Consider the following 17,248-nt stretch of genomic DNA (forward strand, 5'->3'; position numbering starts at 1 on the left):
AATCCTCCAGAGGTACACGCGGGCCAGACGTTTTGATTGCTCTGCCCCATTCCTTGGGAACTTATTCCAAGGTTTTTAAATGAACCTGGTTTTGCCAAACAAGACAAAATGTTTTACAGATGGTCTCTCTTTCGGCGCGAAATGGTGGCTGAAATAGTTGACCACACGCGGGATGTCGCTTCAAATCCTATCATAACAATTGGATGACTTTTGGATGTTTCAGAAACAACAATTTGATGCCTTTATTACAATCAAATCAAATCGAATCAAATTTTATTTGTCACATACACATGGTTAGCAGATGTTAATGCGAGTGTAGCGAAATGCTTGTGCTTCTAGTTCCGACCATGCAGTAATATCTAACAAGTAATCTAACCTAACAATTTCACAACAACTACCTTATACACACAAGTAAGTGTAAAGGAATGAATAAGAATATGTACATAAAAATATATGGATATCCAGAACTTATCCATTCAGTACCACAATAGAGTATAGCGTCTAGCCAGGACTTATCCATTCATTACCACAATAGAGTATAGCGTCTAGCCAGGACTTATCCAGTATAGCCTCTAGCCAGGACTTATCCATTCAGTACCACAATACAGTATAGCGTCTAGCCAGGACTTATCCATTCAGTACCACAATAGAGTATAGCGTCTAGCCAGGACTTATCCAGTATAGCCTCTAGCCAGGACTTATCCATTCATTACCACAATAGAGTATAGCGTCTAGCCAGGACTTATCCATTCAGTACCACAATAGAGTATAGCGTCTAGCCAGGACTTATCCATTCAGTACCACAATAGAGTATAGCCTCTAGCCAGGACTTATCCATTCATTACCACAATACAGTATAGCCTCTAGCCTTACTATGAGCAGAATATGAAATTAAATCAGAGCCTCTCTCTCTCTCTCTCTCTCTCTCTCTCTCTCTCTCTCTCTCTCTCTCTCTCTCTCTCTCTCTCTCTCTCTCTCTCTCTCTCTCTCTCTCTCTCTCTCTCTCTCTCTGTGTGTATTACATGTTAATCTGTCTATATAGGATTGAACACTCTGAGGCATGGCACTGTAGCTAGCCCTCCTTTTCAACACAATTTACATGCGATGTTTCCCTCCAGCTGTCAGTGTTAGTGGGAGAGGAGACACGTTCATATCTGATTCTTTAAGTCATCAGCCTCTTTTCTGCCTCCCTATGTTTCCTCTTAAGTAGAGGATGTATAATTAATGGGGGCGCTGCAGGCAAAGACTTAAAAAAAGGAAAAAAATTAGACCAGTTTGTCCTAATTAGAGACTTCTCTTAACTGGTTTTTAAGTGAAAGCCTTTTTACTAGCGGAGATGCTAATTACGTGCTATAATGCTTTTAGATTGATTCTGGGCTATTTACTGGCCCGTCGGCTAATATGCTATTGGTATGCAGTTTCCTGAGTTTTTTTTTTATTACATAGCAGTTTAATAGCATTAAGTGCAGGTATTGTGAGAGTACTCGTGTAAGTGCTCTGGTATAGCATCGTAAAAATAACACATTTTTAAAGGTTGATGAATATTTATGTTTTTATTGTGTATAAGCCTATGTATTTGAAATTATTGTTGTATCTTCTAGCATGCTTCATTCACTAATACAGTAACCTGGCTGTAAGTATTGTTTATAGTTCACCGAATACGTACATATTTATATTTATTCCATGAAAAGGATATTGTACCTTTTTAAATATACAGATATAGACCTAGATGCAGCTTCATACCAGAACACTGAACCCATTCCAGTTCAAAGGAATGTTGTTATGAACCCCATGCTGTTCTCTCTGCTCTCTGTCTGTCTCTCTCTGTGGGCCTGTAGCCTTATTAAAGGGGAATGGAAACACTTCCTCTCTGTCGGCCTGTAGCCTTAAAGGGGAATGGAAACACTTCCTCTCTGTGGGCCTGTAGCCTTATTAAAGGGGAATGGAAACACTTCCTCTCTGTGGGCCTGTAGCCTTATTAAAGGGGAATGGAAACACTTCCTCTCTGTGGGCCTGTAGCCTTAAAGGGGAATGGAAACACTTCCTCTCTGTGGGCCTGTAGCCTTATTAAAGGGGAATGGAAACACTTCCTCTCTGTGGGCCTGTAGCCTTAAAGGGGAATGGAAACACTTCCTCTCTGTGGGCCTGTAGCCTTAAAGGGGAATGGAAACACTTCCTCTCTGTGGGCCTGTAGCCTTAAAGGGGAATGGAAACACTTCCTCTCTGTGGGCCTGTAGCCTTAAAGGGGAATGGAAACACTTCCTCTCTGTGGGCCTGTAGCCTTAAAGGGGAATGGAAACACTTCCTCTCTGTGGACCTGTAGCCTTAAAGGGGAATGGAAACACTTCCTCTCTGTGGGCCTGTAGCCTTAAAGGGGAATGGAAACACTTCCTCTCTGTGGGCCTGTAGCCTTAAAGGGGAATGGAAACACTTCCTCTCTGTGGGCCTGTAGCCTTAAAGGGGAATGGAAACACTTCCTCTCTGTGGGCCTGTAGCCTTAAAGGGGAATGGAAACACTTCCTCTCTGTGGGCCTGTAGCCTTAAAGGGGAATGGAAACACTTCCTCTCTGTGGGCCTGTAGCCTTAAAGGGGAATGGAAACACTTCCTCTCTGTGGGCCTGTAGCCTTAAAGGGGAATGGAAACACTTCCTCTCTGTGGGCCTGTAGCCTTAAAGGGGAATGGAAACACTTCCTCTCTGTGGACCTGTAGCCTTAATGGAGAGACATGGCTGGTCTTCCTCCTCCTCCTCCTCTCCTCTCAGGGTCTGTAGCCTTAATAGAGAGACATGGCTGGTCTTCCTCCTCTCCTCTCAGGGTCTGTAGCCTTAATGTAGAGACATGGCTAGTCTTCCTCCTCTCTTCTCAGGGTCTGTAGCCTTAATGTAGAGACATGGCTAGTCTTCCTCCTCTCCTCTCAGGGTCTGTAGCCTTAATGGAGAGACATGGCTGGTCTTCCTCCTCTCCTCTCAGGGTCTGTAGCCTTAATGGAGAGACATGGCTAGTCTTCCTCCTCTCCTCTCAGGGTCTGTAGCCTTAATGGAGAGACATGGCTAGTCTTCCTCCTCTCCTCTCAGGGTCTGTAGCCTTAATGGAGAGACATGGCTAGTCTTCCTCCTCTCCTCTCAGGGTCTGTAGCCTTAATGTAGAGACATGGCTAGTCTTCCTCCTCTCCTCTCAGGGTCTGTAGCCTTAATGTAGAGACATGGCTAGTCTTCCTGTCACTGAACTCTACGTTTATCTCTATTCTGTCAGATGTTGTCACTCCTGTAGCCTACCCCCCCCCCCCCCCCCCCCGCTGCTCTCCCTCCCTTTACCTCAATCCCCTCTTCACCTTTCCCCAACCATCATACACACACACCCTGCTGTTCCCTGCAGGGGGTGACAGGTAGCCTAACGATTAAGAGCGTTGGGACAGAACCTCAAAGGTTGGTTGTTTGAACCCTTGAGCCGGGAAGCATGCGCCGAGGCTGTCCCCCCGCACCTCTCTGATTCAGAGGGGTTGGGTTAAATGCAGAAGACATTTCAGTTGAATGGCTTCAGTTGTGTTTCTGACTAGGTATCACTTTTCTCCTCCCTTACCCTCAACCCCTCAACCACCACACCCACCGCCACTCTCAGACAAATACTCTAGGGCAGGGATGGGCAACTTGCCGCCTACGGGCCACATGCAGCCCCACTTTTGTAGGCCGGCGGATTGATTTCCCTAAAACAGGGAACTCAGTCGGGGACAGTTAGAACAGTACGATACACCAGGTGTCATTTAGAATGATGACAGTACAATACACCAGGTGTGATTTAGAATGATGACAGTACAATACACCAGGTGTCATTTAGAATGATGACAGTACAATACACCAGGTGTCATTTAGAGTGATGAGACAGTACAATACACCAGGTGTCATTTAGAATGATGACAGTTAGAACAGTACAATACACCAGGTGTCATTTAGAATGATGACAGTTAGAACAGTACGATACACCAGGTGTCATTTAGAATGATGACAGTACAATACACCAGGTGTCATTTAGAGTGATGATAGACAGTACAATACACCAGGTGTGATTTAGAATGATGACAGTACAATACACCAGGTGTCATTTAGAATGATGATAACAGTACAATACACCAGGTGTCATTTAGAATGATGACAGTACAATACACCAGGTGTCATTTAGAATGATGACAGTACAATACACCAGGTGTCATTTAGAATGATGACAGTACAATACACCAGGTGTCATTTAGAATGATGACAGTACAATACACCAGGTGTCATTTAGAATGATGACAGTACGATACACCAGGTGTCATTTAGAATGATGACAGTTAGAACAGTACAATACACCAGGTGTCATTTAGAATGATGACAGTACAATACACCAGGTGTCATTTAGAATGATGACAGTACGATACACCAGGTGTCATTTAGAATGATGACAGTACGATACACCAGGTGTCATTTAGAATGATGACAGTACGATACACCAGGTGTCATTTAGAATGATGACAGTACAATACACCAGGTGTCATTTAGAGTGATGACAGTACAATACACCAGGTGTCATTTAGAATGATGACAGTACAATACACCAGGTGTCATTTAGAATGATGACAGTACAATACACCAGGTGTCATTTAGAATGATGACAGTTAGAACAGTACGATAAACCAGGTGTCATTTAGAATGATGACAGTACAATACACCAGGTGTCATTTAGAATGATGACAGTTAGAACAGTACGATACACCAGGTGTCATTTAGAATGATGACAGTACAATACACCAGGTGTCATTTAGAATGATGACAGTACAATACACCAGGTGTCATTTAGAATGATGACAGTACAATACACCAGGTGTCATTTAGAATGATGACAGTACAATACACCAGGTGTCATTTAGAATGATGACAGTACAATACACCAGGTGTAATTTAGAATGATGACAGTACAATACACCAGGTGTCATTTAGAATGATGACAGTACAATACACCAGGTGTCATTTAGAGTGATGACAGTTAGAACAGTACAATACACCAGGTGTCATTTAGAATGATGACAGTACAATACACCAAGTGTCATTTAGAATGATGACAGTACAATACACCAGGTGTCATTTAGAATGATGACAGTACAATACACCAGGTGTCATTTAGAATGATGACAGTACAATACACCAGGTGTCATTTAGAGTGATGACAGTTAGAACAGTACAATACACCAGGTGTCATTTAGAATGATGACAGTACAATACACCAGGTGTCATTTAGAATGATGACATTAGAACAGTACGATACACCAGGTGTCATTTAGAATGATGACAGTACAATACACCAGGTGTCATTTAGAATGATGACAGTACAATACACCAGGTGTCATTTAGAATGATGACAGTACAATACACAGGTGTCATATAGAATGATGACAGTACAATACACCAGGTGTCATTTATAATGATGACAGTTAGAACAGTACAATACACCAGGTGTCATTTAGAATGATGACAGTACGATACACCAGGTGTCATTTAGAATGATGACAGTACAATACACCAGGTGTCATTTAGAATGATGACAGTACAATACACCAGGTGTCATTTAGAATGATGACAGTTAGAACAGTACAATACACCAGGTGTCATTTATAATGATGACAGTTAGAACAGTACAATACACCAGGTGTCATTTAGAATGATGACAGTACGATACACCAGGTGTCATTTAGAGTGATGACAGTACAATACACAAGGTGTCATTTAGAATGATGGCAGTTAGAACAGTACAATACACCTCCAGGAGCCCTGACCTCCTGACCTCCAGGGGCCCTGACCTCCAGGGGCCCTGACCTCCAGGGGCCCTGACCTCCAGGGGCCCTGACCTCCAGGGGCCCTGACCTCCAGGGGCCCTGACCTCCTGACCTCCAGGGGCCCTGACCTCCAGGGGCCCTGACCTCCAGGGGCCCTGACCTCCAAGGGGGTCTCCATTGATTTAGTTAGTCACCCTCACTCAGATATTATATTAACATGGCTTAAATCATGGCAACATTTGCAGAATTGCAGGAAATTAACTTTAAAACAAAAATTGACAGTGGCAGTAAAATGTTTAGCCCCGCGAGGGCCCCCAAAGGGCTCGTGCCAGCCCTGACTACTGGTATAATGCCTTTAATTATGACTGTTACCAAGTGTAACTACACAAATCAGTTAACTGCATGTGTGTGTATGGATGTGTGTATGTAGACCTGTGAGCCACTGCGATCCCTCATGATAAGTTCTGATTTTTTGGTGAATAAAAAAAGAGATGGCGAGAGAGAGCCCCAACTCTCCTCTCTCTACGGTCTTCCCTTGGTCTGACACACAGAGCACGATCTGAGCTCAACTCTCCTCTCTCTACGGTCTTCCCTTGGTCTGACACACAGAGCACGATCTGAGCTCAACTCTCCTCTCTCTACGGTCTTCCCTTGGTCTGACACACAGAGCACGATCTGAGCTCAACTCCTCCTCTCTCTACGGTCTTCCCTTGGTCTGACACACAGAGCACGATCTGAGCTCAACTCTCCTCTCTCTACGGTCTTCCCTTGGTCTGACACACAGAGCACGATCTGAGCTCAACTCTCCTCTCTCTCTACGGTCTTCCCTTGGTCTGACACACAGAGCACGATCTGAGCTCAACTCTCCTCTCTCTACGGTCTTCCCTTGGTCTGACACACAGAGCACGATCTGAGCTCAACTCTCCTCTCTCTACGGTCTTCCCTTGGTCTGACACACAGAGCACGATCTGAGCTCAACTCTCCTCTCTCTCTACGGTCTTCCCTTGGTCTGACACACAGAGCACGATCTGAGCTCAACTCCCCTCTCTCTACGGTCTTCCCTTGGTCTGACACACAGAGCACGATCTGAGCTCAACTCTCCTCTCTCTACGGTCTTCCCTTGGTCTGACACACAGAGCACGATCTGAGCTCAACTCTCCTCTCTCTCTACGGTCTTCCCTTGGTCTGACACACAGAGCACGATCTGAGCTCAACTCTCCTCTCTCTACGGTCTTCCCTTGGTCTGACACACAGAGCACGATCTGAGCTCAACTCTCCTCTCTCTACGGTCTTCCCTTGGTCTGACACACAGAGCACGATCTGAGCTCAACTCTCCTCTCTCTCTACGGTCTTCCCTTGGTCTGACACACAGAGTACGATCTGAGCCCCAACTCTCCTCTCTCTACGGTCTTCCCTTGCTCTGACACACAGAGCACGATCTGAGCTCAACTCTCCTCTCTCTACGGTCTTCCCTTGGTCTGACACACAGAGCACGATCTGAGCCCCAACTCTCCTCTCTCTACGGTCTTCCCTTGGTCTGACACACAGAGCACGATCTGAGCTCAACTCTCCTCTCTCTCTACGGTCTTCCCTTGGTCTGACACACAGAGCACGATCTGAGCTCAACTCTCCTCTCTCACGGTCTTCCCTTGGTCTGACACACAGAGCACGATCTGAGCTCAACTCTCCTCTCTCTACGGTCTTCCCTTGGTCTGACACACAGAGCACGATCTGAGCTCAACTCTCCTCTCTCTCTACGGTCTTCCCTTGGTCTGACACACAGAGCACGATCTGAGCCCCAACTCTCCTCTCTCTACGGTCTTCCCTTGGTCTGACACACAGAGCACGATCTGAGCTCAACTCTCCTCTCTCTACGGTCTTCCCTTGGTCTGACACACAGAGCACGATCTGAGCTCAACTCTCCTCTCTCTACGGTCTTCCCTTGGTCTGACACACAGAGCACGATCTGAGCTCAACTCTCCTCTCTCTCTACGGTCTTCCCTTGGTCTGACACACAGAGCACGATCTGAGCTCAACTCTCCTCTCTCTACGGTCTTCCCTTGGTCTGACACACAGAGCACGATCTGAGCTCAACTCTCCACTCTCTACGGTCTTCCCTTGGTCTGACACACAGAGCACGATCTGAGCTCAACTCTCCGCTCTCTACGGTCTTCCCTTGGTCTGACACACAGAGCACGATCTGAGCTCAACTCTCCTCTCTCTACGGTCTTCCCTTGGTCTGACACACAGAGCACGATCTGAGCTCAACTCTCCTCTCTCTCTACGGTCTTCCCTTGGTCTGACACACAGAGCACGATCTGAGCTCAACTCTCCACTCTCTACGGTCTTCCCTTGGTCTGACACACAGAGCACGATCTGAGCTCAACTCTCCTCTCTCTCTACGGTCTTCCCTTGCTCTGACACACAGAGCACGATCTGAGCTCAACTCTCCTCTCTCTCTACGGTCTTCCCTTGGTCTGACACACAGAGCACGATCTGAGCTCAACTCTCCTCTCTCTACGGTCTTCCCTTGGTCTGACACACAGAGCACGATCTGAGCTCAACTCTCCACTCTCTACGGTCTTCCCTTGGTCTGACACACAGAGCACGATCTGAGCTCAACTCTCCGCTCTCTACGGTCTTCCCTTGGTCTGACACACAGAGCACGATCTGAGCTCAACTCTCCTCTCTCTACGGTCTTCCCTTGGTCTGACACACAGAGCACGATCTGAGCTCAACTCTCCTCTCTCTCTACGGTCTTCCCTTGGTCTGACACACAGAGCACGATCTGAGCTCAACTCTCCACTCTCTACGGTCTTCCCTTGGTCTGACACACAGAGCACGATCTGAGCTCAACTCTCCTCTCTCTCTACGGTCTTCCCTTGCTCTGACACACAGAGCACGATCTGAGCTCAACTCTCCTCTCTCTCTACGGTCTTCCCTTGGTCTGACACACAGAGCACGATCTGAGCTCAACTCCCTCTCTCTCTCTCTCTCTCTCACTCAATTCATGGGTATTGGCATTGGAAACATATGTTAACATTGCCAAAGCAAGTGAGGTAGATAATATACAAAACTGAAATAAACAAAACATTAACAGTAAACATTACACTCACAGAAGTTCCAAAATAATATAGACATTTAAAATGTCATATTATGTCAATATACAGTGTAACAATGTGCGAATAGTTAAAGTACAAAAGGGAAAATAAATAAACATAAATATAGGTTGTTTTTACAATGGTGTTTTGTTCTTCACTGGTTGCCCTTTTCTTGTGGCAACAGGTCACAAATCTTGCTGCTGTGATGTCACACTGTGGTATTTCACCCAGTAGATATGGGAGATTATCAAAATTGGGTTTATTTTCAAATTCTTTGTGGATCTGTGTAATCTGAGGGAAATATGTGTCTCTAATATGGTCATACATTTGGCAGGAGGTTAGGAAGTACAGCTCAGTTTCCACCTCATTTTGTGGGCAGTGTTGCACATAGCCTGTCTTCTCTTGAGAGCCAGGTCTGCCTACGGCGGCCTTTCTCTGTACATAGTCAAAGCTTTCCTTAAAGTTTGGGTCAGTCACAGTGGTCAGGTATTCTGCCGCTGTGTACTCTCTGTTTAGGGCCAAATAGCATTCTAGTTTTCTCTGTTTTTAAAAAATTATTTCCAATGTGTCAAGTAATTATCTTTTTGTTTTCTCATGATTTGGTTGGGTGTAATTGTGCTGCTGTCCTGGGGCTCTGTGGGGTCTGTTTGTGTTTGTGAACAGAGCCCCAGGACCAGCTTGCTTAAGGGACTCTTCTCCAGGTTCATCTCTCTGTAGGTGATGGCTTTGTTATGGAAGGTTTGGGAATCGCTTCCTTTTAGGCGGTTGTAAATTTTAACTCTGCATGCAGTCTCTCTCATCTTTCTCGCTCTCCTGTCTCTTTCTCTGTCCTGTCTCTCTGTCCTCTCCTGTCTCTCTCTCTCCTGTCTCTCTGTCCTCTCTCTGTCTCTCTCTCTCTCCTGTTGCTCTCTTTCTCTCTCCTGTCTCTCTCTCTCCTGTCTCTCTGTCTCTCTCTGTCTCTCTGTCCTCTCTCTGTCTCTCTCTCTCTCAATTCAATTTTTAAATTTAAGGGCTTTATTGGCATGGTATGTTATTGGTATGTTAAATTTGCCAAAGCAAGTGAAGTAGATTTATTTCACAAAAGTGAAATAAACAATAAAAATGAGCAAAAGTTCCAGAAGAATAAAGACATTTCAAATGATAATTTAATAATTTAATAATGTCATATTATGTACAAATAGTTGTTCTCTCTTTTTTCTCTCTGCCCCCCCTCCCCCCTCTCCCCTCTCTGCCCCCTCTCTCTCTCCCCTCTCTCCCCCTCTCCCTCCTCTCTCTCCCCTCTCTCTCCCCCTCTCTCCCCCCTCTCTCCCCCTCTCTCCCCTCCTCTCTCCCCTCCTCTCTCTCCCCTCTCTGCCCCCCTCTCTCCCCCTCTCTCCCCCCCTCTCTCCCCCTCCTCTCTCTCCCCCTCTCCCCCCTCTCCCCCTCCCCTCTCTGCCCCCCTCTCTCCCCCCTCCCCCCTCCTCTCCCTCTCTCCCCCTCCTCTCTCTCCCCCTCTCCCCCTCTCTCCCCCTCCCCTCTCTGCCCCCTCTCTCCCCCCTCCCCCTCCTCTCTCTCCCCCTCTCTCCCCTCCTCTCCCCCTCCTCTCTCTCCCTCTCTGCCCCCCTCTCTCCCCCCTCCCCCTCCCCCTCTCTGCCCCCCTCTCTCCCCCCTCCCCCTCCTCTCTCTCCCCCTCTCCCCCCTCTCTCCCCTCTCTCCTCTGATGCTGGTCTCTCTTCATGTTGAAGGGAGGTATTGATTCTCACTGATCTAGTTTTATCCCAGTGCACTTCAGTGTCCCCTCTCCCAACAATACACACCTACAGATCCTTCTAGTGGCTGACTTTCCTTCACGGTCAAGTCCCAAATGGCACCTTATTCCCTATATAGTGCACTACTACCAAGAAGTATATAGGGAATAGGGTGCTATTTGGGATGTATCCTAGATGGTTTATTTTAACAGGGAGAGGAAGACGTCTAGGCTTTTCCTTCACCTTGTTTACCTGTTGTTGCAGCTCTGTTTATATAGGTCACTGAGTGGATTAAGCTGAGAAATTATACCTTAAGGAAATGTATTGCTCCAAAAATGTGTGTTTGTGTGTCTCTCTCCCCCCCTGTCTCTCTCCCCCCCGTCTCTCTCCCCCCCGTCTCTCTCCCCCCCTGTCTCTCTCTCCCCCTGTCTCTCTCTCCCCCTGTCTCTCTCTCCCCCTGTCTCTCTTTCCCCCCCTGTCTCTCTCCCCCCTGTCTCTCTCTCCCCCTGTCTCTCTCCCCCCTGTCTCTCTCTCCCACTGTCTCTCTCTCCCCCTGTCTCTCTCTCCCCCTGTCTCTCTCTCCCCCGTCTCTCTCCCCCCGTCTCACTCCCCCCTGTCTCTCTCCCCCTGTCTCTCTCCCCCTGTCTCTCTCCCCTGTCTCTCTCCCCCTGTCTCTCTCCCCCCTGTCTCTCTCTCCCCTGTCTCTCTCTCCCCCGTCTCTCTCTCCCCCGTCTCTCTCTCCCCTGTCTCTCTCTCCCCCTGTCTCTCTCCCCCCTGTCTCTCTCTCCCCGTCTCTCTCCCCCTGTCTCTCTCTCCCCCCGTCTCTCTCCCCCCGTCTCTCTCCCCCTGTCTCTCTCCCCCTGTCTCTCTCCCCCCGTCTCTCTCTCCCCGTCTCTCTCCCTCCCGTCTCTCTCCCCCCGTCTCTCTCTCCCCGTCTCTCTCTCCCCTCTCTCTCTCCCCCCGTCTCTCTCCCCCCGTCTCTCTCCCCCCCGTCTCTCTCCCCCCGTCTCTCTCCCCCCGTCTCTCTCCCCCCGTCTCTCTCTCCCCGTCTCTCTCCCCCGTCTCTCTCTCCCCCCCGTCTCTCTCCCCCCGTCTCTCTCCCCCCGTCTCTCTCCCCCCGTCTCTCTCCCCCCGTCTCTCTCCCCCCGTCTCTCTCTCCCCCCGTCTCTCTCCCCCTGTCTCTCTCCCCCCGTCTCTCTCTCCCCCGTCTCTCTCTCCCCGTCTCTCTCCCCGTCTCTCTCCCTCCGTCTCTCTCCCCCCGTCTCTCTCCTCCCGTCTCTCTCCCCCCGTCTCTCTCCCCCTGTCTCTCTCTCCCCCTGTCTCTCTCTCCCCCTCTCTCTCTCTCCCCCTGTCTCCCCCCCCTGTGTGTGCTGCCTAGAGGTGAGGAAGGTGTTTATGTTCCTGCCTGCTAGCCTTGTTCATTAAATGATGTTTGTACTAAACGATATCTTCTTCTTCTGGTGTGTCCTTCTCCACAGTGTTCTTCCACAGGCAGATGATGAAGGCACTCATCCTACACACAGAGGAGGGTACCTCCACAATGGAACCCTGATCCCTATGTAGTGCACACTATATGAAATAGGGTGTCACTAAAGCACTAGGGTTACAAAGGGAGGGTATATTACTGGAAAGTTTACCAGTAAACTACCAAAAAAATTTGGGGGGGTAACTTTCAAGGATTTTATGTCATCTATTACAAGACATCTAGTGGCCCGTTTGGATACTTCAGATTATCACATGTGTCTGTAATTGTGAAATATGATATAATTAAATAAAATAAAAAAATAGAATTACAAATATGTAAAATATTATCTTAAATATAAACCAACTTATGAGGGTTTTTAGAATGAAATATCTTTTTTTATTTTTACAACTTATTTATTTTTATTATGTCAAAATGTATTTGTTGTCAAACTGGTGGCAGTTGTGAAGAAAGGTCAATAGTTGGAAGAGTTGCAGATTTTTTATTAAAAATCAATGATATTGTCGATTTTAGATGCGTTTTTCATGAATTAGGCTATTTTCACTTTAACCATATTTCATATCTACTAGAAACTCATGGACAATATCGACACAGATATAAATACTATATATTAATAAACCAATTTTAAATGACTATAAAGTTAAGATTGCCAGATAATTTTGTTGAATTACCATATATTAGTGAAGATTACGGTCACTTTGTTTAATTACCAGTAACTTTGCAACACCCAGTAGGGACATCCAGAGACGGATATCAGTCAGTCTGCTTCTTATGCTCTGTAAACGGACTGTCACATCCTCATTCACATCCTCATTCACATCCTCATTCACATCCTCATTCACAACCTCATTCACAACCTCATTCACATCCTCATTCACATCCTCATTCACATCCTCATTCACATCCTCATTCACAACCTCATTCACAACCTCATTCACAACCTCATTCACATCCTCATTCACAACCTCATTCACAACCTCATTCACATCCTCATTCACAACCTCATTCACATCCTCATTCACAACCTCATTCACATCCTCATTCACAACCTCATTCACATCCTCATTCACAACCTCATTCACAGCCTCATTCACATCCTCATTCACATCCTCATTCACAACCTCATTCACAACCTCATTCACATCCTCATTCACATCCTCATTCACAACCTCATTCACATCCTCATTCACAACCTCATTCACAACCTCATTCACAGCCTCATTCATCCCTTGACACCTAGCTTCAAACCAAAGCCTTTTTTGACGAAACTATTTTTTTGATGTACATATCTGTACAATGCTTATTTTTTTGTGTCTGAATTTTGCACTTAAATACTATTTTTTATATAAAGACGAATATTGACCAATATTATTTGAACTTCTGGTATCTTCATTTGCAATCTGCTGGATTTGTATATTGCTAACTATTTTCCTTTTTCTTTATTATTCATTTGTAATTTTTGGTGTTGTTGGTTATAAAGGTATTGAATATTATTGTTTTTAGTGTTTTATAACAAATTATTAAGTGCTTATTTAAGACATGTTTATACCCAGAGAGAGAAAAAAAATATGTGGACAATTGTTGCCTCACTTTAGACTTTTAAATTAAATAAATGAATATATTCACAATTGTTGTCTTTCTGACTGTGGCGTGGTTATGATCCCTTAAAGAGGTTGGGGTAAAGAGCCTCTATGAGCACTTGGTCAAAAGTAGTGCACTATATAGAGAATAGGAGTGCCCTTTGAAATGCAGTCCATATGATCAGCTAAAGTGACCTATGATGAGAGGACGATACGAAACAGAAAGGTTTCGGTTTCATTCGAAAAACCAGACATATACTTGAAGCGTGCAGAAATAGCCACTAGCCAGTCGTGACTGATTGATGTATTTGACCTGTCTGGCTTCTTGTGAAGGATTGCAACAGGATTGAGTTTAGTCTGATGACAGTGCACTCGGCTCCAATAGTGTGTGCTTGCGGCGCGCAATTCGTGGGCATTCCTGCATGTGGGCGTTCCTGCATCTGCAGAAACGCCCCCCCACCTTGAGCTTCCAGGTGGTTCCTACCCTGTGCACTGGATTCCTAGCTAGCGCACAGTGTACTTCGTCCCTGCCTGCCAAGCTCTTGCCCTCGTCGTCTTTAACTACGGGAAAGCGGTGCCTGGCAAACGGGGGAGAAGGACACTGTCTCCCGCTAACTAGCTACCTAGATAGCTATTTAGCGAGTGGTGTCGCCCCAAGCATCTTCTTTTTCTAGGGGCTGCAATTACACGTAGAGAAGGTATTATAACATGTCAGCAGCAGGTATAGAAGGTATTATAACATGTCAGCAGCAGGTATAGAAGGCATTATAACATGTCAGCAGCAGGTATCGAAGGTATTATAACATGTCAGCAGCAGGTATAGAAGGTATTATAACATCATGACAGCAGCAGGTATAGAAGGCATTATAACATGTCAGCAGCAGGTATAGAAGGCATTATAACATGACAGCAGCAGGTATAGAAGGCATTATAACATGTCAGCAGCAGGTATAGAAGGTATTATAACATGACAGCAGCAGGTATAGAAGGTATTATAACATGACAGCAGCAGGTATAGAAGGCATTATAAACATGACAGCAGCAGGTATAGAAGGCATTATACAACATGTCAGCAGCAGGTATAGAAGGCATTATAAAACATGACAGCAGCAGGTATAGAAGGCATTATAACATGACAGCAGCAGGTATAGAAGGCATTATAACATGTCAGCAGCAGGTATAGAAGGTATTATAACATGACAGCAGCAGGTATAGAAGGCATTATAACATGACAGCAGCAGGTATAGAAGGTATTATAACAACATGACAGCAGCAGGTATAGAAGGTATTATAACCAGGCGGATAGAAGGATAAACATGTCAGCAGCAGGTATAGAAGGCATTATAACATCATGACAGCAGCAGGTATGGAAGGTATTATAACATGACAACAGCAGGTATAGAAGGTATTATAACATGTCAGCAGCAGGTATAGAAGGCATTATAACATGTCAGCAGCAGGTATAGAAGGCATTATAACAACATGACAGCAGCAGGTATAGAAGGCATTATAACATGACAGCAGCAGGTATAGAAGGCATTATAACATGACAGCAGCAGGTATAGAAGGCATTATAACATGACAGCAGCAGGTATAGAAGGTATTATAACATGTCAGCAGCAGGTATAGAAGGCATTATAACAACATGTCAGCAGCAGGTATAGAAGGTATTATAACATGACAGCAGCAGGTATAGAAGGCATTATAACATGACAGCAGCAGGTATAGAAGGCATTATAACATGACAGCAGCAGGTATAGAAGGCATTATAACATGACAGCAGCAGGTATAGAAGGTATTATAACATGACAGCAGCAGGTATAGAAGGCATTATAACAACATGACAGCAGCAGGTATAGAAGGTATTATAACATGACAGCAGCAGGTATAGAAGGCATTATAACATGACAGCAGCAGGTATAGAAGGCATTATAACAACATGACAGCAGCAGGTATAGAAGGCATTATAACATGACAGCAGCAGGTATAGAAGGTATTATAACATGTCAGCAGCAGGTATAGAAGGCATTATAACATGACAGCAGCAGGTATAGAAGGCATTATAACATGTCAGCAGCAGGTATAGAAGGCATTATAACATGACAGCAGCAGGTATAGAAGGCATTATAACAACATGTCAGCAGCAGGTATAGAAGGCATTATAACATGACAGCAGCAGGTATAGAAGGCATTATAAAACATGTCAGCAGCAGGTATAGAAGGCATTATCAACATGTCAGCAGCAGGTATAGAAGGCATTAAAACAACATGACAGCAGCAGGTATAGAAGGTATTATAACATGTCAGCAGCAGGTATAGAAGGCATTATAACATGTCAGCAGCAGGTATAGAAGGCATTATAACAACATGACAGCAGCAGGTATAGAAGGCATTATAACATGACAGCAGCAGGTATAGAAGGCATTATAACATGTCAGCAGCAGGTATAGAAGGGATTATAACATGACAGCAGCAGGTATAGAAGGCATTATAACATGACAGCAGCAGGTATAGAAGGCATTATAACATGTCAGCAGCAGGTATAGAAGGCATTAAAAACATGACAGCAGCAGGTATAGAAGGTATTATAACATGACAGCAGCAGGTATAGAAGGCATTATAACATGTCAGCAGCAGGTATAGAAGGCATTATACAACATGACAGCAGCAGGTATAGAAGGCATTATAACATGACAGCAGCAGGTATAGAAGGCATTATAACATGTCAGCAGCAGGTATAGAAGGTATTATAACATGACAGCAGCAGGTATAGAAGGCATTATAACAACATGTCAGCAGCAGGTATAGAAGGCATTATAACATGTCAGCAGCAGGTATAGAAGGTATTATAACATGTCAGCAGCAGGTATAGAAGGCATTATTACAACATGACAGCAGCAGGTATAGAAGGCATTATAACATGTCAGCAGGAGGTATAGAAGGTATTATAACATGTCAGCAGCAGGTATAGAAGGTATTATAACATGTCAGCAGCAGGTATAGAAGGCATTATAACAAAATGACAACAGCAGGTATAGAAGGCATTATAACATGTCAGCAGCAGGTATAGAAGGCATTATAACAAAATGACAGCAGCAGGTATAGAAGGCATTATAACATGTCAGCAGCAGGTATAGAAGGTATTATAACATGACAGCAGCAGGTATAGAAGGTATTATAACATGACAGCAGCAGGTATAGAAGGTATTATAACAACATGACAGCAGCAGGTATAGAAGGTATTATAACATGACAGCAGCAGGTATAGAAGGCATTATAACATGTCAGCAGCAGGTATAGAAGGTATTATACAACATGTCAGCAGCAGGTATAGAAGGCATTATAACATGACAGCAGCAGGTATAGAAGGCATTATAACATGACAGCAGCAGGTATAGAAGGCATTATAACAACATGACAGCAGCAGGTATAGAAGGCATTATAACATGACAGCAGCAGGTATAGAAGGCATTATAACAATGACAGCAGCAGGTATAGAAGGTATTATAACATGACAGCAGCAGGTATAGAAGGTATTATAACATGACAGC

At 45.3% G+C, this 17,248-nt stretch overlaps 1 protein-coding gene across 2 annotated transcripts in view; it reads left to right on the forward strand.

Annotated features, from left to right (window-relative positions):
• The window catches only part of LOC106572283 (methyl-CpG-binding domain protein 2), a 108,902-nt gene extending 95,157 nt beyond the window's left edge, over positions 1 to 13,745 (forward strand). For both annotated transcript variants that reach the window (XM_045694079.1, XM_045694080.1), the window contains exon 7: positions 12,113 to 13,745. The gene's annotated coding sequence lies outside the window, so the exon portion shown is untranslated. The remainder of the gene's footprint in view (positions 1 to 12,112) is intronic.
• Positions 13,746 to 17,248: the final 3,503 nt, after the last annotated feature.

Source organism: Salmo salar, chromosome ssa01, assembly GCF_905237065.1.
Source record: "Salmo salar chromosome ssa01, Ssal_v3.1, whole genome shotgun sequence".
Classification (NCBI taxonomy): Eukaryota; Metazoa; Chordata; class Actinopteri; order Salmoniformes; family Salmonidae; genus Salmo; species Salmo salar.